This window comes from Pseudoliparis swirei, chromosome 10, assembly GCF_029220125.1.
Source record: "Pseudoliparis swirei isolate HS2019 ecotype Mariana Trench chromosome 10, NWPU_hadal_v1, whole genome shotgun sequence".
Classification (NCBI taxonomy): Eukaryota; Metazoa; Chordata; class Actinopteri; order Perciformes; family Liparidae; genus Pseudoliparis; species Pseudoliparis swirei.
The window spans coordinates 15,225,391-15,248,089 of NC_079397.1; the positions used below are offsets into that span (position 1 = coordinate 15,225,391).

The following is a 22,699-nucleotide window of genomic DNA, read 5'->3' on the forward strand; positions in this document are numbered from 1 at the left end:
GATATAGATGTATACAAAGTAAAATATAAAATAAAATATATATGTATATATACAACCTATATGCATACACAACACAATACTAATGACTAAAATTAAATTAAATATACAAATATTGTACGGCAATCAACCAGATGCAGTCCACCCTTTACGTCCATGATATAATCCACACTATCCCTCTGAATGCGACCGAGGAGCATTGGCACACGCACACACGTAGACACAAAACGTGACCTCTGATATCCACACCCACCCTCTTGTAGCACCATCTTTCTTCAAATGTCATATGTGAAGTGCTCGCATCCTGGGGACAATGAGGCGTATAGGGTTTCCTGGCAAGACTTCGCAGCATCCAAACTTAGAAGTGACTCCCTAAGGATGTTGGTATGTGTGTGTGTGTTTGTCGATAGGTTGTAAGTATATGCCGAACAGTAAAATGAGCTTCTTGCCAACAGCTTTGACAGTATGTTCTAGTTATATCCTTCATGTGTTCTGGAGGTTAGAGTACCAGACCACAGCACGCACAGATACTACATCTGATGTCTTTTCATGAGCGACGTTATCCTTGCAATGATTTAATAGTGATCAAATTCGATTTTAAGTTTATTAAGCGGAGCACGTTCTCCAGAGACTGCTTGAGCTCCGCCGTCACAAGGACAGACACAGGAGAACATTCCTGCCCGCTGCAATAAGACTGTACAATAAATCTCCTCCTCAAACATCAATAACCTTTGCACTGCTTCACTTTATATACACTTCATATGCTTTTCATTTTCATTTCCTTTATTATGACCGTGCTTTTGCTGTTAGAGCCCCTCGACTTTGGAACAACCTCCCGGAGGGGATAAGGCTCGCAGAATCAGTAACTTCTTTTAAATCACTTCTTAAAACCCATTTTTATAGAACAGCTTTTAAGTGATCTAGTCTTTTTATGCAGAACTTTGGTTCCTCTAATTTATTTGTCTGTTTTTAATTTATTTGGTTTTTTATTTATTTATTTTTTATTTTACATTTTATTTTGAATTTTCATATATACTTTTAAATGTAATATTGGTTTCTTGCTATTCCACTTGTTTTGCTTTCTTTGACTCTCTGTGGAGCACTTTGTAAACATTGTGCTATATAAATAAAGTTATTATTATTATTATTATTATTATTTAAAGTCTTAAATGTAATATGCCCTCCTATTTCATTGCATTGTATTGTATATATTGTAAACGTGCTTGCTTCTGCAACAAAAGAAATTCCCCCCTGGGGATGAATAAAGTATATCTAATCTAATCTAGTCAATCTAGTTAATCATTCCTCCTCCTCTCACGGTGATCCTTTTATTTTGAAAAAGAGGACACGTTCTTTTTTTTGGAAGTCTAGTAGTCAAAGCTACCATTAGAAGTTATAGATACAGTTAAGTTCAAATCTTTTTAGTGCGAAATTCTGTCTTTTTCCCCCCCAAATGGAATATCATTTAGAGCCACTATTCCAGAACCAATGTATTCATTTTAATATTTGACTCAGTACATATGAAATGGCTTTATTGTACCAATCAGGCTCAATCACAACAACACAACTCATTTGGGGAGAATTTCAAATATGCTTACATGACAAACCAACTAGTGGAAGCAGGCGCGGCAGAAAAAGGAAACATAATTAAAGATTTGCTTCACATATTGCTCTAATGATCCCAAAATACATCCTACCCATTTAATTTGGAGCCAGGATTTTTTGGCAATTACGGATCAAAAAATATTTGCAGGCCAACTTCTCCCTCTTAAATACACATATTTCTTTCATCTTGAAGTCACACATATCTATCAGTGTCACTCCCACGCTGGTTAAGCGCCTCGACTTCAAGAGCTCACCACTTGAACCCTGAAAATAAAACAGAAACTTGAAAGGACACCGACTCAAGTGTCAATGGCATCTCGTCCCACTGAAGTCCCTGCTGTCTACGGGGGCTCCAATGACCTTTGGAAGGAAACAAAAAGTTCCACTCATCTTCACCCACTACCATCAATCACAAATCCCTGCATAATATCTTGGTAGTAATAACTTGTTGAACAACAACAATAAACCTTGCATCGCTTTCACTTTATATACTATATATGAATATATATACACGTTCATTTTATTTTTTTATTTCATTTATTATTTAAATTCTTGAATCTAATAGGTCCTGGCCTGCTAATAGGTCCTGGCCTGCATATATATATATATATATATATATATATATATATATATATATGTATATCTTTATATATATATATTCATATTTATATATATATAGGTTTATATATATATATATGTATATATTTATTTATATATATATATATATATATATATATATATATATATACATATAGTAAGTAGAGGGTAGTGGGGGAGAAACAAATGACCATTTCAGCAGGTGGAAAAACATTTTATACATATTTTTTTTGTTCTTGGTTTTCTAGGGGCTACATGATTGAAGTTCTTCTGAACTTTACTGCATCTTTTGTGTATATTCATGCTCTCTGCCATCACAAAGAGCTCTCAAAGAGGGAGTAACTATTAATTATTTTTGGAGACTGCAAAATGAATCATATCATAACTGTGATCGTGGGTTTTCTCTTCCATAGTTAATGACTATATTTGGGGAGATATTTATGTTCTTTGTGTTCGCCGCTCCGACTGGCACATCAAACAAGCACTTTCTATTCATAGAGTATTCACAGTCACAATCTGAAAGAGTGCAAGTATGCTGTTCCTAAACATGGAAAATGTACATGCATAATAATACACCCTGAGTCAGAGATCACATTTGCTTGTATATGATAATGTTCTCATTGAAAAGGCCTGAAATATACGACAAATGATGACTCCAAGAACTGTGCAGTTCGTATTGCATTTCTACATGTGTGATAATGCTAAAAGCAATATAGTAACACAAGACTCGTAAAGGGGTTAAAGGGCTAAAGAGGGTGCTTAATGCAACGTGACAGAGACGTGCGTGCTTTTACACAAACACACACATAGCTTAGGGACCCAGGCGGGGGGTGAATTCACCAGTAAATTCGAAGTGAGCCATACTGTAAGACATTGTCGACAACATGAAGATGTGTTTGCAGTTTAAGAATTTGACAGTCGATAACCTGAAGCCAAATGCAACTGTGCACAATGCATCAAACAATAAGACAACACCCACCATGGGGAAAAACAAACAGGCGCCTAGTCAGGCAGATCAGCATGGGTCACCATGCGACATGGCAGCATTGAAACAACATAATCCTGCGACTGCCACTACTACTGCTTAACACATGACCTAATGCACGAATAAGTGCAGCAGCTCTGCTTAAACTAATGCCAAAGTCAGTTGAGCCAATTGTGTGAGCTTATAAAGCACATTAATTGTGTCAGTGTTCCAGAAGATTAAACGTATAAAGCAGAATTCTTCATAAATTAGCTCAGAAAACTATCATTTTAGAAACAGTACAGCCTGCAAACACCCTTGACAGCGTAATGCTAGTAAAGTGGCACTCTTGTGAGAAAAGCTGCTTTTCAAAATGATGGTGTATTTCATAAGAAGATGTTAAAATATATCAGCTTAAATATAGCACACTCCTATCACTAAAACAGAAACCCAGTGGCACCCACCTGAGACCCGGTACCTGGTTTCTGCACCTATTCTATACTTATAATATTATAACCAAAACACAGTGGGAGGGCTATAACTATTTCATCTTTACCTTCGCATTGAAAATGCGGAAGGTAATGTTTTGATCGCCGTGTATTTATTTATTTATTTATTTGTATGCGTGTTATTCGCGTAACAAAAAAAGTTTTAAACCGAATCGCATGAAATTTGGTGGGATGATTGGTTATTATCCGGGGACCATTTGGTTAGATTTTGGGATCGTTCGGGTCAAAGGTCAAGGTCATGAAAAGGTCAAAATCTTCTTTTTACCATAGCGCGGTAAATTTTTATCCAATTGGCATGCAACTAATGCCAACATATTCATAATTCAATGCCCAATCTTGTGATATGCGAAGGTATGCACTCTACCGAGTGCCCGTTCTAGTTTTATTTGTTATTATAATGTATTTCCTGATAAAATGTTTTATTAGAAATGTACATTAACATTCTCACGAGAAAACAGCATGAGACAACAATAATAGTATTCTGGTTTCTTCGAAAAATTTTCCAAATCATAAAGCGTTTACTGTTAAACAACAATTCGGGGGAGAGAAATCCTTCCAAAGCTTCACCTGGGACCCTGTAGCTCTACCTTTATCTAACGTGTGAATATAAATTACGCTAACATTCGCCTCGCTACTGTTGACATTGTTAAGTCAGTATCCTTGACACTTAAAATTACTGCTTGCGCTTCTTTTTTCCGCTACATCCGTTCAGTTGTTTTTGTTGTAGCTATGAAGGCCTAATTTACCTTACAACATTGGTTTAAAAGATCAAAACAACCAAAGCTAATAAGCACATGTTAACTAGCTAGCTAGTAGGTGAAGGAAATCAAATGTTGGCACACTTGCAGTTGCCTAGATTTCATGGCCTGAAGTTAAAGTGGCGCTAATGTTGTTTAGAGGCTAAATGTGTTTCAGACTGAAGCTAACACTGGCACAGCGAGGGGAGAAAATCAATTTACCAATCAATTGTTCAAGAAGTAGAGGGAAGAGAAGTAATTTAGCTCAACCTTCGTCAGCTAAAATATTCACACCCGTAGCTTATTCTACCTGTAGCTTATACATACATATTGTTCCGATAATACCAATCTGCATAATGGGTACTTTACTTTTTGATGCTGTAAGAACACTTTGTCATTAATGTTTCAGTATTTTTATTTCAGTTATTATTTGTACTGCAGGAGTCAATCAACATCATTGATGGGCTTGGAGATTTGTTTTGCTAATTCAAAGTACTTTTGTACTGTTGAGTTATAATGTATTTGTTTATAAACTCATATATGTTCAGTATGTCAAAATGAATCCTACAAAGTAAGTTAAGATATTAGATCAACTAAATTAAGGTAAACAGTATAACCTTTCGAACGTAGAATTATCATACTAGTAACTAGAATGGGCACTCGGTAGAGCGCATACCTTCGCATATCACAAGATTGGGCATTGAATTATGAACATTTTGCCATTAGTTGCATGCCAATTAGATTAAAATTGACCGCGCTATGGTTAAAAATAAGATTTTGACCTTTTCATGACCTTGACCTTGACCTTTGACCCGATCGATCCCAAAATCTAATCAAATGGTCCCCGGATAATAACCAATCATCCCACTAAATTTTATGGGATTCGGTTTAATACTTTTTGACTTATGCGAATAACACGCACGCACGCATACAAATAAATACACGGCGATCAAAACATAACCTTCCGCATTTTCAATGCGAAGGTAATAAAGGATGTAGCTCAAACTCAAAGTACAGTACTTCAAATAATAAAAGTGCACACTGCCATTTCTCAAACATTTAAGTTGAAGTAATGCTAACTGTTAAATTGATAATGGGCAATCTGTTGTATGAATACTAATTTGATTCAAAGTGGTAAAGCTGCACAATTATAATGATGATTTAATAGCTCTCTCATTTTTATTAACTGCATGTTCCGTGCCATGAATTTTATTCTTAAATCGTCTAATAATATTAAAAGACAATTTTGATACTCATTCTTGTGTCATACTTTATACATGATTATTGCTCTGTATACCTTTTTTTTGAAAGAGGGGTTAGCATGTGTTTTATAGCAGTATGGCGGAGAATATTAGCAGTGCAGTGTGACTGTGCCACAATATACACGCTTACCCTACATGTCTGCACGTGCCTGACCAAACGACATGTCACATGTAAGATAAAGCTGCAGTACCAGTTAATTTAAGAAATACTGAGGCATAAATCCATCGGAGCACAAAACATATCGATCATCACAGACACATGTCGAGATGCGATTCTTATCGACAATCTACGTGACGAGAGGCAAGTGAGTGTATGGCCAAAATAGAAATTGCCTCATTTACAGTACAAACAGGATCACTCTCGTGGGTTTTGCCAGTAGTCAATCAATCATGTGCGAGGTAAAAACATTGCAGATACTGTGTGAGTGAACAGAACCACAATTGAGGTCCAAAAGCTGTTAAACCAACAGAACAATCTCCCAGAGAGTGACGGACACGTCGTGGCTGTGCTGTGGCCCAACAGGTCTGGGATTGATTATACTGGGAACATTGCTGGTCACTGTTTAATAGTCGTGTTTCCAACGACGAGAGGCTCTACGGAAGACAACACACATATCAATATCTCCATATGTCAGAGTCAGCATCCAAGGGGAAGTTAGATGTGAAGGAGGATTGATTTTTGTCTTTCATTTCCTTCATCTCACTCCCGATTTGCATTAACTCCCATCTCTGTCCCCTGTTGTCTCTTTCTAACGCCTCATTCCTACGGCGACTTGACGACGACAAAAAGCAGCGGAGAGAAGATGTGAGATGTTTGTCAGAGATCCTGATGAATTGCTGTCCTTCTCTTGGCTGTGGAGAGGAGGAAGAGGGGGGGGGGGCTGCGCCGAGAGAGACAGAGCACAGGGGTTGGGCGAAGAGTGCGACAGTGGCTAAAAATAACCCTATGTGTAGGCTATGTGTGTGTAGGTGTGTGTATTTGTGATGCAGAGTCTAATCAAAGCCAATATACACTCCTTTTCTTCTATTCTTCTAACTGCACACACACACACACACACACTTGCACAAGCAAACACATTTGAATAGCCTTATTAAAAATCCCCCGCCCCCCAAAAAACGGCGCGTTTGTTCTGATCACGCCGGCTTTCCTTTGGTTGCTGCCCATGCGTCTCCTCCACAGGGCATTTCACTGCGCTCCCTGGAACCAGAAGAGACAGGCCCCCATGTTCCGACCGGGGGGCCGAGGCTTCCAGCTCAGACAGAATCACCCAACTCTCGCTCCACATCCATCCATCAGTTTGGCGAAACCAAAATGTGAATAATTCCGCTCGGAGTTCTGTGTCCGTCCGTCCCTGCCGAGTGCAAGTGCAGCCAAGCCAGGCCTAAATATAAGCCTAACATGGCACGGCAGACGGTGTGACATTCAGCCTCGGTCCACGTAGTCGGGAGGAAACAGAGAAGCACAAGAGGACACGAGAGATGCTGATGGAAAGAGAAGTGGAAGAGAAGCAGGTGAGAACAGGAGCCATTAATTGGAGATTGGATGTTGGCTCAGAGCGCCACCATGTGGACCGCGGGGACCGGCTCTGGGGTTTGCAGAGATGGAGACATGTCAGTGATTTTCCACAGAGTCAACAGAATGGTTTTGCCAGGCAGGGTAAATACACAGCCTCACATAGTCATTTCTCCAAAATACACACATACATGCACAGTCACACACTCATAATCAAATCTCTACAGAGCTCTACCTGGCAACAGCATACAAACAGGATTTTTTTTTTCCCCTTCTCGGTCTCACACAAAGCAACATGCACGCCTGACTCGAAACGCAATGCGTTTATTTATGCATACACAGAATAAAAGACGCAAATAAAAATGGAATATGACATGTGATGTCGAGAAGACTTAGCAAAGCAGGCCTCGGTGAGCTCTGGGAGGAGTGTGTTTTGAGCTGTACAGATTAATCAGCATAAATTAAGTGAGCCACCCACTTTTTTTTTTGTCTCCACATCAAAAAAAAAAAATTACAACAAATAATCCCTATGTGGGTGGCTGGGCTGGCGAAAGGCACCTACCATGTGGCTGTGACGTCCTCAGTCCGATTCCAGACTCGGACTTTAGTCACATGTGCCTTTCTGTCTGTGTGTCTCTAATCTACGATAAAAAAACATGAAATTCTCCGATATCCAAGACCGTTTTTTCTGTGTTTGTGTGTTTGTTTAAGATAAAAAGGCAGAAAATGGATAAGATAGTAAGAGAGAGAGAAAGAAAGAGAGCATTTTGTTCTTTCTTCTAGTTCAAGGTAAGACCCATCGGCATCAGTTCATCCCTTAGTTCTCTATAAATAAGAAATGTGTTATAATTCGACCCAGAGGAGACACGGCAAACTAAATGCTCCTTACTAGATTTCAATTGGACTAATTTAATGTCTCATATTAATATCGCCCAAAGTGGAGTCTGCTCGTCGATTGAAGTCGGGGGCAGCACAGGGGTGGTCATGCCCCCCTATTCGGTGCCAGATCAGAGGTGCGTGTTTCTGCGTTTGTGTGTGTGTTGTAATTGCAGGCCACGGGCCTCATTAGCATTTTAACAGCGAGCCTAGCGGGGAGGCAGACTCACAAGATTGGCTAATGACAGAGATGAGATAATTTACAGACTGGGCGAGGGTGAAGGCTGCTTTCCCTTCACAAACACAAGCTCATGCAACGTGTGTGATGTCCATGTCCCTGCCCCCTGCCCTTCCAGACACACATACCGAACACCAAGATTTAATAGGCCAGGTAAATGCCAACCCAATGAAATTAGCACAAACGGTGCAGAATGACTCGAGTCACATCGGACCATATTATCCATCCAATGTTTACTTAACCCTCCTGTTACCTTTAGGGTCAATTTGACCCCATTCAATGTTTAATGTCGGTGTTCTTTCGGGTCAATTTGACCCCAGGCTGTTTTTCACTGTGTCAAACATATAAGAAATATCAACTTTTTTATATATTTAAAGGGCTATTTAGGTAGTCAACAAACAAACAAAAAGTACCTCACACTTAAACTTGGGAAACAATATTAATTCGAATAATTTTCTGGAGGTTTTAATTGCTGGGGTCAAATTGACCCCGAGGGTAAAATATGTCAGTAAATATAAAGGTAACAGGAGGGTTAAACATTGAATGGGGTCAAATTGACCCGAAGGTAACAGGAAGGTTTAGACTTTGCGCTATGAGAGATACTGGGTTGCTTTCAGTTCAGCGACTTGGCATTAAAACCTGGTGACAGTATGAATAAATGAGAAAGACATTAAAAATATATCATGAATAGGCAAGTGAAGATATTGTCAGCAGGATATAAAGTTTTCCGTTTGGGGGGGATTGTGAGACTACCCTATGAATTGTAAGCATTTCACAATGTGTGCGACATTAACACTTAAATGCATGTTGTTTTATTACATTCCCACATACCTCATATACCTGAATACTTACAGTATACGATCCAGATTAATAATATACAGAAAATACAGAAGGACGTAGAGCGAGGCGGTACGGGCACGAACGAGGACAAAGCAAACACAAAACTGAAAACACTTTCAAGGCTGTTTCTACTGGCGAGTGAAGTGTCCTCGCTGCAGCTTAAAAATGCTTTTAGTTGATAAATTAAAGCGACAGAATTTCAAAACTAAAGCTGGGAGAGATGAACAAAGCAACTGCTGGACACAGTAAGAGTGAGTCACAGCCACGCACAGCAGAGAGGGCGAAACAGCCACTTATTCTTCCACCTTACGGCTCTGTCGAGCTCCCACACAGGGATTGAGCTGCATTTGCACACATGCACTGCCACAAAGGACAACACGGGGAACATTAGGATGTTTGGAGGTATACAGGCTTCTGTTATTGTGTATTTGGATCACCCATTCCACCCTATAGACCCCCTAAGGACCATCTTCTTCGACGTATTACAAGGAAAAACATTTTTTTAATGGTACACCGAATTGTTTTTTGCTCTGCAAGAGCAGTCAGTTTATAAAACACATTTCTGTTATTTTCACAAGCACAGACATAGAATCCCAAAACATATTTTATTATCTCTCTCATCTGTTTACTGATTCAAAAAAAATCTCAAAACAGGAACAAACTAGAACGGGCACTCGGTAGAGTGCATACCTTCGCATATCACAAGATTAGGCATTGGATTATGAACATGTTGGCATTAGTTGCATGCCAATTGGAAAAAAATTGACCGCGCTATGGTAAAAAAAGATGTTGACCTTTTCATGACCTTGACCTTGATCTTTGACCCGATCGATTTCAAAATCTAATCAAATGGTCCCCGGACCAATCATCCCACCAAATTTCATGCGATTTGGTTTAAAACTTTTTGACTTATGCGAATAACACGCACGCACGCATACAAATACACGGCGATCAAAACATTACCTTCCGCATTTTCAATGCGAAGGTAACAATATAAAATGTACAAATTCACATCGAAGCTAAAAGCAGCCAATTCTAAATCGACAATGTTTAATATTCACAGTCACATTATTTCATTTTTTTAACTGTGGATTCTATTAAACTTGTTTAATAGAAAGTTACTCAAATAGGTCCTTTTATAAAACAATTTACAAAAGACACCGATAAATCAAACGAGCTATGATTGAAAAAAATAATCACTCATGTCGAAAAATATGTTGTTTACTTTGACATGAATAATTCAGCAGATGATTCAGAAAAACCCAAAACAACTCGATGGTGAATTCAAGTGTCGAATAAGCAATCGAGGTTTGTGAGCTCCACAAACTGTTCAGAAACAACCAGAACTTTACAGTGAATGGTTTCCTGAAGGACGTGAACCACCGTCTCCTCGACAGGACTGTGGCAGCTCCTTTCTCTTGCTGGAAAGAGTGCAATTACACTGATGGACGGATGAGGGGGAAATGGAAGGAAAGAAAGGTCTGTTTGTTCTGCTTGAAAATGGAGCCGGGAGTGGAAAAAGAAACAGTTTGACTGGTTGGTTGATGTAAAGTATTAGCACCGACGGACCAGAAATGACTGCAGGTGCTCCAGGAATAGACCCTACGGGAGTCATCCATCGTGTGGGAAGGAAAAGTACCTCAAATATCAGTCTTGTTGCAGTTCTGTTCATTTTTCGACGAGTAGGAGGCTTACATTTGAAAGAGAAAATACACACCCACGTGCCCTGGTGTACAGTTCTGTTCCGACATTTTGCAAATAATAATAATCATGTACACTTGATCCCATAGTGGGGAAATTCGAGCAGGGATTGAACCGGGTACCTTGTCGCTGCGGGGAGTCCACCCTCCCCATGAGCTACAGCCAACCCCAATGGTTAAAGAGATGAGTTGTGACATTCAATTGAACTCACGCCTCCACCTCCACCTCCACCTGTTATTACAACCACTTTAGATAGATAAATACAGTGAGGGTTGAAGGGGTCGGTTGTTTATGAGTATCTATGTGGCCCAGAGATCCATATAATTTGCATGATTATGAACAGCAGATAGGGTTGTCAAGGGAAACAGACTGGTGGGATGTGAGAGAGAAGAGAGACAAGAGAGAGAGAGCTACAATGCAGAGGAGTAACCCTCCTTAGTCTCATCTAAACGATCCAAATAAATTGTAAATTAATAACATCCAGTTGTGAATCTGTTAAGTATCGTAACATTTCTTCTGGTGTTCAGACGTCAATAAACATCGGACGTGTTGTTGAATGAAGCTGGTGTTGAACGTGAGGCGTTTACAGTGGAAGTCAAGTAAATTAATCTGCAATCCTTCAATGACTTAACATTCCAGTGCTCACAATGTGGACTAAACAATGTTAACTATTTGGATCTAATCTAATCAAATGGCAGAGGAAACACATCATGTAAACAGCTGAAATCCACTCCACATAACTCAGCCTGCCCCCGAGCCAGAAAAGCTGCTCCTGATTACAACGGGCAGCGCGCCAAGTCATAAAGAACGTAAGTAAACACTGAAGCCCGCCACAGAACTTCATGACTTTATTGCACAGGCTGTGAATTGTCATCATTTAATGTGGTAGAAGACCACAAAAAAACATGACACGCTGAAAACCTTCATATTTGCTTTTATATACGCGCATCTAATGGATTGAATAGTGAACCGTAGTTTTAAACTAATTAAAATGTGCCCAGGGTATCCTCCAATTGCTCTACTTCACCCGCTGACTGGCTGGGAAAGTAATTACTGGCCAAATCAAAGCAATCACACACGTGAAGAAGAGGGCAGCACAGCCGAGGAGACATGCAACGCTTCCCATCCATTGCTTTAAAAGCCAGTTGTTGTGTCCTTGATTAATTGGGGGCACGTTCAGTCTGACAGCCTGCACAGGTAATGTGGCTCAGGGGTCTCCTGACACGATGCACGTCAAAGGCCTCATAAACATGAGCCTTTGGTCAAACAATGAACCTCTGTGACTAATCTTGCTTGACCACACATCTCTTCTCTCTTCAACAACTACAGCTCACACTTATTTTTAACCAACCTTCGACACACATGGATGATTACTGATCAGGCCGACTGGGCCCAGGCTCAGTGACAAGGAGATGTAGCGATAAACAGACACAAAATAACTACAAGAGACTAAAGATGACGACAAAGAGACGTAGCGATAGCACAAAGAGACCCAAAACAACTACAAGAGACTAAAGATGACGACAAAGAGACGTAGCGATAGCACAAAGAGACCCAAAACAACTACAAGAGACTAAAGATGACGACAAAGAGACGTAGCGATAGCACAAAGAGACCCAAAACAACTACAAGAGATGAAAGATGACGACAAAGAGATGTAGCGATACCACAAAGAGACACAAAACAACGACAAAGAGACCAACACAACAACTACAAGGAGTCACAAAACAACTACAATTAATCTCAAAATGAGTACAGAAAAAGGCAAAACAATCACAGACAGAAAATAGCTTTGAAAACAACAAAACAAATACAAAGAGACACAAAATGACAATATAGACACAAAATCATAGAGGTGTGTGAAGACACAAATTATCAACAAAAAGACGATTAATAACTGTAGTGTGTAATTTACTCCTATGTAGGCGAGGTGCTGGGGCCTTTTAGATGTCCTTAAAAAAAAAATGTAGACTATTTTACCTCGTACAATGTAAAAAGTTTTGCCCCATTTTTTTCTTTTTAAACAAGTATCTGGACTGCCAGTCTAAATGTGAGTAAGAGTGAAAGAATCATGCATCTTCAGGTAATAACACCTGGATACACTAGAACGGGCACTCGGTAGAGCACATACCTTCGCATATCACAAGATTGGGCATTGAATTATGAACATTTTGGCATTAGTTGCATGCCAATTGGATATAAATTGACCGCTATGGTAAAAAGAAGATTTTTACCTTTTCATGACCTTGACCTTGACCTTTGACCCGATCAATCCCAAAATCTAACCAAATGGTCCCCGGATAATAACCAATCATCCCAGCCAGATTTCATGCGATTCGGTTTAATACTTTTTGAGTTATGCGAGTAACACGCATACAAATAAATAAATAAATACACGGCGATCAAAACATAACCTTCCGCATTTTCAATGCGAAGGTACTAAAGGTTAAAATGTGTATCTGGTGTTGAAATGACTTTTTGAATATCCAGTTAGACGCGGCCGTGCTGCCCGAGGACATCGCGTACACGTAAAGTATAACGTGTATGTTTGTGTGTACTGCACTGTACGTGCTGTACTCTCGTCGCTGAGCTTGTGTGCTTTCTCTCTCACAGTTCTTGACGATTCTTCAATATTATGGACCGACAAGTTAGATGCACGCTGTATGTAACGTGACATTTGCGGTGACAGATCATCCAGCCGGTGGGAGCATTCGTGACTGACTTTGACGCAGAACCAGAGCGACACGCTGGCACATTTCTCCTGGGAGAGCCAACAGAACCACAGAAGTCTCAGGATAGAACTGAACCAATTTAGACCCGGCCGCCGAAAGGGAGTGCGGACAGTTTTTCGACAGGAGCGGCACCGAGGGGCGAAAGTACCACTGTGGGTTAAGAATGTGTGCTGCTGTCTCACGCGCTGCTGCAGGCCTGCTGATGGACGCGGCACGAATAAATAAACACTTTTTACCTTCGCATTGAAAATGCGGAAGGTTATGTTTTGATCGCCGTGTATTTATTTATTTGTATGCGTGTTACTCGCATAACTCCAAAAGTATTAAACCGAATCGCATGAAATTTGGTGGGATGATTGATTATTATCCGGGGACCATTTGATTAGATTTTGGGATCGATCGGGTCAAAGTTAAAAGGTCAAGGTCATGAAAAGGTCAAACTCTTCTTTTTACCATAGCGCGGACAATTTTTATCCAATTGTCATGCAACTAATGCCAAAATGTTCATAATTCAATGCCCAATGTTGTGATATGCGAAGGTATGCGCTCTACCGAGTGCCCGTTCTAGTTCTCTCATTGAACGGCTTCGAATCGAAAGGCGATGACGATCCGTCTTCATCCGCGGGGAGCGGGAGGATTGTTTGCGTGCAGTCGTTCTGCCGCTTCTCCATCTTTTCCACACGCATCATCATCTTAAGGCGGCGAGACGGTGTGAGTCATCCTTCCCCGCAGAGCAAAAATCAATATTCTTCTTTTATTCCTGGTACTGGCAAGGCAGAGGGAGCGTGATCGATTTTTCCCAGCTCTTGTTGCCATCTTCGTCCATACGTGTGTGTATGTGTGTGTGTGTGTGTGTGTGTGTGTGTGTGTGTGTGCTGTGTTTATTGTTGCACTCGTTATGGTATGTTACATCAGGGGCCTTGAACACAGAGAGCGTGATGTGATGTTTATGCAGTGACATTTCCATGTGCCGTACATGCACTTGAAACAAAAGTAGGCTGTGGAGACTGATGCCTCTCTCTCTCTCTCTCTCTCTGTGTGTGTGTGTGTATGTGTGTGTCTCTATGATTGCACCTCTCCACCTGTGAGCACTGGGTGACAGATATCTGACAGGCAGCGTGTCCAGCAGCAGGCTCACATCGTCCTCGTCTCCCTCCCCATATCGATCCCCCTCCATTTAGCTCCTGCCAAAACTCCCAGCTCTGCATTGACTCAAGATAATTACACCTCATTTTAAACCAGTCGCACAACAAAGTCAGAACGAGGCGACCACTGGCGGGGCGATCAGCTGGAAGGCCTCCAATACAAGTGTTTTCATCGGAAGTTACACTCATTCATCCCTGGAGGGAGCTGATCTGTTTGGGGGCTGGTTGCTTTTAGGCCAAACCTCAAAGGTGACTCATTCACATTCATTTAAGAGAATAAATGAAAGGATTCAACCCTTATAAGACATTATCTATACCTGAAATTGATTTTTTTTCAAGGATTTTTATTATTTTTTTATGTATAGGCAGAAACCCCATAACAAATGGCTCATTTGAGAACTTTCATATTCATATTTTGAACAATGTATAGGAGCCTGAAGTGAATGTTCACAGTTTTAATGAAATTGCAATTTCATCCGTACTTATTATTTAAAACAGTGTGCCAGAATGTCTTTGTGGAACCAAAACATGAGACAGAATCGTGTGAAATTAAATGGGATTTTGTTTGTTTATTCTTGAATCATTTGAATATTTTTTTATTGACGAGAAAAAAAGCACTAAATATATATTTACATTCTTACTTATCTCTTTAATAATTGGGGAAACCCTCTGATTGTTTTAAAGACCTGTTTAGGGAGGTCGCGACCTTCAGGTTGGGTACCAGCTGGCGCACAGCCAATAAAGCAATATAGATTCAAGTATTCCAGCAAATATGTTTTTAAGTGCTGTGAACTATGTAATCTATGCAGCCAAGCTTATACCTCGCTCTCTTTGAAAGACACATATTAGTGTATGTTATTTTTCATACTTTGTGTGAAAATTATAACTCAAGACTCAAGCTTACATGTTATTTCTCTTTCACAAGCTCTTGTGAAAAGTAATTTTAACATCAAGGTTGTAGCTTTACATACTGTCAGCATATGTCACATCTTGCTACCCTGCGGCACAATTAAACATGTATGCTCAAACATGCAGTTTGTATTAAAAAAAGAAAAAAAGAAAGAAATCACACTATCAGGCTTTTTGAAAAAGTGATGAGTTTTGTGGCCACTCCCCCTCACGTTTATTCACCAATCAGCAGCCATGAGCCCCCAACCTGTTATGTAACAGAATCTGACATGAGAATCTGCCACTTGGGCTACATGTAGTAACAAGACTGACAACCTAGTTTGTATGTGTGTGTGTGTGGGGGTGCATGTGTGTGGGTGTGAGAATGGATGAGTCACAGTCTCCATTTGCTCTGTGCTCACAAATTAACACGGAATCGATGAAATTGAGGAAAGCTGCTGTGTGTGTTCCTATCCTAGTCTATGAGTTGTGTGTATTGTGCGGTCGTCTCAAATACTTTGCATGGCAAAATAGGAGAAGAGGAATTGTGTGACTCCTGTTTGCACTTCTCTGCTGTTTAGTCCTTAAAGTGTCCACAACCCTCCGTCTAAAAAAACAACTTGATATTTGCTCCAGCGCCCGAGAGGAAGCACTGAGAAGAGGAACAAATTAAAAGAGGCCAAAAATCTGCTTGTGCTCCGAGAAAACAGCAAGAAGATTATTTGCCTTTCGGAGTTTGTTTGTTTGTTTGTTTGTGTATTTTATTCAGTCAATTAAATCAAATACAATACAATATTATTCTATAAAATATATAAAAGAGAAAGATTGAAAAGGTATAGGTAGAAGCAAAAAATGCTTATAAATTCCTATCCTAAATTGAAATCAAAATAAATCAGAAAATGTATATAAAATAAATAAATAATAAATAAATAAAAATATTTATAAAAAAGAGTGATGTTTGCCCGATGAAATATGGGTTTTAGTGGTATGACGGAATCAGGTCTTCTCTCTCTCTCCCTCTATGGTTAGAGCAAGTTTATCTGTTCACGTCCTTGACACAGTTAGAGGACTGTCGCCGCACGCTGCGAATTCCTCCCCTGGACAGTGTCTCTCACACACACACACACACACACACCTATCTACCTGCCTATCTCAATGAAACTGCTGGGTCAAGGCCCCCCCGCTCCGTCTCCACAGAGGAGAGGAGAAATGGGGAGATGAGGACGGAAATAGATGTGACACGAACATCCTTCAGCTCCTCGCCTCGGACTGTTTTGACTAATGAGCCGCAGTAGCAGAGGGGTTAACTCCCAAAGGGTGCACACGGGGTCACGTCAATGCCCCCTTCTTCTTGCCCTATTTTGTGTGTGTGAGTGTGTGCTCGTCTGAGCACGTGTTAATGTGTGTGTTCGACATGAAGCGCTCACCCCGGGCTGGACACGGCTCGTTTTTTTTCCTATTTGGGTCACAATGCAAATCTCTAATGGAAAGCTGTAGTGGGTCTAGGACCAGTACACGGTGTTATAGTCATAATAACCCATCACAGGGAGATGGAGCTCGGAAACTAGACTCACAGACCCCCGACGGCTCAACGGGAGCTCTCTAAGTGGCTAATGACCACGTTGGAGTCGGACTGGGCCTAGGTGTGAATGTGTGTGCCGCCGGCTGGATTAGTGCCGAGCAAACACCTACACTTGAAAAATAAAAGCACAAAAAAACAGAAGTACGGACAATAATGCACACACGGCATTCTGGGCCTTTTAAACAGAACACTATCCGCCCGCACACTGCAGGGGGAAGACGACAAGTGCACTGCGGGTGTAGGTCAGGTGCGTTGGATTATATGAGTGGAACACCTCCGTGTCACTTCACAAGTGGAACGCAGAAACACTGAACAAGCAAAGTAAAGTAAATGTGAATAATACATAAGAGAACTAGAACGGGCACTCGGTAGAGCGCATACCTTCGCATATCACAAGATTGGGCATTGAATTATGAACATGTTGGCATTAGTTGCATGCCAATTGGATAGAAATTGACCGCGCTATGGTAAAAAGAAGATGTTGACCTTTTCATGACCTTGACCTTTGACCCGATCGATCCCAAAATTCAATCAAATGGTCCCTGGATAATAACCAATCATCCCACCAAATTTCATGCGATTCGGTTTAATACTTTTTTACTTATGCGAATAACACGCATACAAATAAATAAATAAATAAATAAATACACGGCGATCAAAACATTACCTTCCGCATTTTCAATGCGAAGGTAATAACCCAACCAGAATCTATAACATCAACATCCTGAAAGATTTCCTCCAGTCGGATAACACAAATTATAATATTGTGCTTGAAACGTTTGTTGTGCTTTGTGTGAAAAATTGCTTTAAAAAATTTTTTTTTTGTAGAGGGCTACGTAGAAATTCATCATCTATGTCATTTTGAGCAATTAATACTCATTTTCAACCGGAATCATCACTCAATTCATGAAATCATGAACTAAATGCTGCTTTCTTGTGACACTCGTGTCTCGCCTTGACGCGTACTGCAAAGCTAAAAGGCATTTTCATTATTCGTGGTAAAGAGGCCCACATATTACTTGTTTCGTGCAGTTAAATTACAAGTATATCAGATTAAACTAGAGGACTAACGGAGAGATTCAGACACTCATCCATATCTGCCGGTTACCCACAAGATGGCTGCTTTGACAACCTTTCTGCTGCCACCTACTGCTCAGGAAAATGGTCAAACCCTCAATTTATCTTCACTTTTTTATTCATAAAATGGTCCCCAACAGGTAAATCTATACATTTAGACAGTAGATAGTCGTACTATTATAGTCAGCACATTTAATTAGCCTCAATAACCAATGACATCGTGGATGCCATCTCACCCAAAGACAAATATATTTAAATCATGGTGCTAAGCCTATTTTCACCAAAGCATTTACATAACAAACCATATGCTCTTCATGCTAATCATTCGGCATGCTGATTACCCACCTACCTACCCCGGACCCCCCACCATTTCCCAGTTGAAAATCCCTTTGAAGTTCCACCCATGAGTGGAAAAAAGGCTGAAATATTTACACTTTAGTCACTTCTCTCAACAAAGGGTCTCTGCCAGAATCCCCCCTTGCGGGAGCTTAAATCGCAGCTTCCTCTGCTTTGATTCATGCGAGGAACTCTTATAATCACATTTCTCCAGGGTGCGTCCTGAAGTTCACGCCGAAACACACGTCAGCAGACGGCTCGTCATCGACGGTAGTCGGCTAAGTATTTTTATGGTGCGGGCTGGAGAGGAGGACTTGAGGATGAAGATTACCCCTTAATTCCCGTCACACATGCCTGACATTTATCCTCGGTGTGTTTTCACACTCTAAGTAGGGCTCGAACTCACACCAACACAAACACATCCACTCACACACCAGATTCTTTTAACAGCTCCAATTAGAAGGAGGCTGTTTCCAAAAGCCCCGTCCGAGCCAAATCCCAGCTCTTGGCCGGTGGCCGTCTCTCTTCGCGTGGAGCCGAGTGCCCAAACTTCCTCCCGTGAGTGCGTGTGTCGACTGAGGCGGGGACAGACGGCGGCTGAAAGTGACTCGTTCTGGAAGGAAAATAATAAGATGTTCGCTCGATCCGCGGAGAGAAGTTTACTTTTTCACTCGCACCCCCCCTCGAGAAGGGAGGTCAAAGGTCAGCCTGTGCCGGCGCTGGGAGTCACAAACAAATCTATTTACATTGTTTTGGGAGATTCTGAAATATATTTTTGTTTGTTGGGCATATCTCAAATCTCATATTGGTCAAACTGCTGAGTCAGACATATTAGTGGTGAAAATGTTGTTACGCAGTGGTTTAACTAGTGTCCTGAACCCTGCTAATGTACTCACATCTTTTACCCCTGGGGTCAATTAGACCAGAAATTTAAATGTCCAGAAATGTTTTATAATTAAAAACATTTCCCAAGTGTAAGTGTAAGGTAATGTATGTGTGTTTGATGACGACCTAAATATCCCTTTAAATAAAATACCCCCCCCCCCCCATTTACCTTAATGTGGAATAAAATATATTGTTGGTGTTTTAATGTTTGCAATATCTTGCCTTTTTTATTGACTATCGTAATTGTGTTTTTCCATCATATTTTTGGAAATCAAAGATTCATAGTTTTCATGAACACTCTTGTCCATCTCACGAGGAAGGAAATCCTTGGATCATCACGTAAAGAACAACGTATTTCAGTCATATTGGAGAGAAAATTGTTATGACGCAGATTTTTTTGTTTAGATATCTGCGTTAGTTGAGTGAATTTTCATCGAAAGAGCTTCTCCATTCAAACCGAAGAACAATCTGATCATAGGAAGCATTATTACCTTCGCATTGAAAATGCGGAAGGTTCTGTTTTGATCGCCGTGTATTTATTTATTTATTTGTATGCGTGTTACTCGCAGAACTCAAAAAGTATTAAACCGAATCGCATGTAATTTGGTGGGATGATTGGTTATTATCCGGGGACCATTTGATTAGATTTTGGGATCGATCGGGTCAAAGGTCAATGTCATGAAAAGGTTAACATCTTTTTTTTACCATAGCACGGTCAATTTTTATCCAATTGGCATGCAACTAATGCCAAAATGTTCATAATTCAATGCCCAATCTTATGATATGCGAAGGTATGCGCTCTACCGAGTGCCCGTTCTAGTTCTTCATTATATTGATGTGTATGCTTACCTGCAGACACATTTCACATTGTTAAACTAATCTCTTTAAAAGTATACCAGTTGAACATGATCAAATTTCCCTTTACAGACGATACCACCACGTCCATCCTGGAAGCTCCTGGATACTTTCTCGGAAGTTATGAGATCTGTAAAAATGTAATACAACTGAAGACAGTGCAGCGGAAAGTTCAGAGAGAATAAACTATTGTTTCAAGTATACAGTTAACACCTGCAGCGCTGCACTCGTCGGGGATCGATGCTGTGGCACAAGGGTTTCCATTAATCAGTCAGCACCCCCCCCCCCCCCTTCCCTCGACACAGTGCACCTGTAGGTGTAATTGCTGACCGTCACACTTGACAGTTGGACCACGGGGTGAGCTTCTTAGATTGACAGGTGCTGTATCCCTCCAGCAAACAGTGGACCCGGGGCCCCGGCAGCAATAAGAGAAGGTGAAGTCGATGAGTCACCACGGAGCAACAACTGTGGCCATTTCTCAGAAGTATCAGCCTCTGAAATCAGACAGCCGAGACGCAACGAGAATCAAGATAAAAGCAGTTTTTAATTTGAGTTTTCTCCCTTAAAAGGCATGGGACATTTAGCGTGGCGCCTCATAAGCCCTCAAAGACACCATACGTTTCTTCTTTAAAACCCCTCGCGTCAGATGTAGATTAGCTAATCCTGGCACAGTAAATCACAACTCGACTCAAACAGGGATCTATTCACAGCTTCAGTACACTTGTAACACGAGACTGTCTTAATAGTACCAGTAGGCCAAATTGTTGGCGAGATTGCAACATGGTCTAAAAGTGGACCACCTATAAGCAACCGCACTCCCTCTGGCATCAACCAGGTGACCTGCATGGGCTCTCAGGGTGTTGGACTCTACTGCCACCTGGTGGCGGCTTTAAATACTACAGATGAACGCCAGAGATGAGACGTCGGCGTGAAACTGATATTTGAAGATACATTTTTTAGTGTGGCTCACATTGCATTTTAACTTACTTTAAATTGTGTCAACTAGTGTGACGTCATGGCTCAGCTAGCATCATTTTTCGAGAAGGGCTTCTCTTTAAAAGGTCCACTCACATTTAACACAATTTAGTTAATCAGCTAAATATAATGCTAATATGTTTTTAAAGTCCATGTTGTACTTAACAGTTCGAGGAAAATCCAGTTTAAAAAGGTGCCACCTATCTTATTTACGTAATGCACAACAATGCATTTCTCTCTTCCTTTACCACTTGTATATTATATAGTTGTCGTTAAGTTATTAAAATATATCAGTTTATACTGTGTGGCGTGGTGGCTACAACCTAAATTAGTTTTTAGTTTGCCCTAATCTGAATGAATGGCCTAACTGACATTTTCAATGAGTAAGAGACCCAACATTTGTTTTTTGGAAACATAAAATAGTAAAATTTGAATGTCTAGAGAAACTGTTTTCAGTGTAAGACAGACACATCAGGAGCTTGCCTATAGCACATGAAGTGCATTGCTTGGATCCATTTACCACCAAAACAACAATAAAGTAACAATCGATGGAGGTATCTGCGTATCGTTGAGTTCCCGTACTTCACATGGCATTATACAGGGTTCTTACACATTTTGACCAATGCATTTCCACGACTTTAAACCAAATTTCCATGACCAAACTGAAATCTCGGTATAAATATGAAAAATGTAGCGTATTGAGAGCGTACGCCGGCTTATATTTTGAGTGTCTTTCTTTAAAAAACATTAATTTCAAACTCTGCGTAAATGAACATGTGATTATAACAAAGTTCCATTACTTTTCCAAAACCTTTATGATTTAAGTTTTTTCCATGACTGTACGAACCCTGATTATAACATTACCATGTGATTAGTTCTGCATTTGGACGATGACGCAACAAAAACATTATTCCAGTCAAACAGTTTCATATCACAAACAATATTTATTGAACATAGTTATTTAAACTACACTCAGTATGTATCACTTGATAATTTCAGTTTATATACAGTTATCTTTACAATAAATGGCGATTATTTCGCGAGGATTACATCTCACGCACGCGACATCACTTTGACTTTAACTTCTCGGAAACAAGTCAAGAGAACCAACGGGCAATAAATGTCACCTTTGCGTCAGTCACGTGAAGACCGACATCCTCGGTCTCCTTCTCCTCTCACGCAGAGTCATGTGTCCCGGGAGGTTGACCTGGAAAACTCTCAGACAACAGTAACTGTGGAACAGCACGTGCAGGCGCAACATTGCATCACAGTGTACTACGGTTGCCGTCAATGACAATGCAGTGCAACAATACCTGCCCCGGGGTTACCTGGATTTCACAATCCGCGGGCGGGCGAGAGCTTGAGGGTGCGTTTGATTCGTTCAT

At 40.5% G+C, this 22,699-nt stretch overlaps 1 long non-coding RNA gene across 1 annotated transcript; it reads right to left on the reverse strand.

Annotated features, from left to right (window-relative positions):
- Nucleotides 1-1,481: 1,481 nt before the first annotated feature.
- Nucleotides 1,482-21,375, reverse strand: LOC130200294 (uncharacterized). The gene is made up of 2 exons (XR_008832976.1): nt 20,670-21,375; nt 1,482-1,962 (listed from the first exon to the last, which is right to left on the reverse strand). It is a non-coding gene; the product is annotated as an uncharacterized LOC130200294 (long non-coding RNA).
- Nucleotides 21,376-22,699: the final 1,324 nt, after the last annotated feature.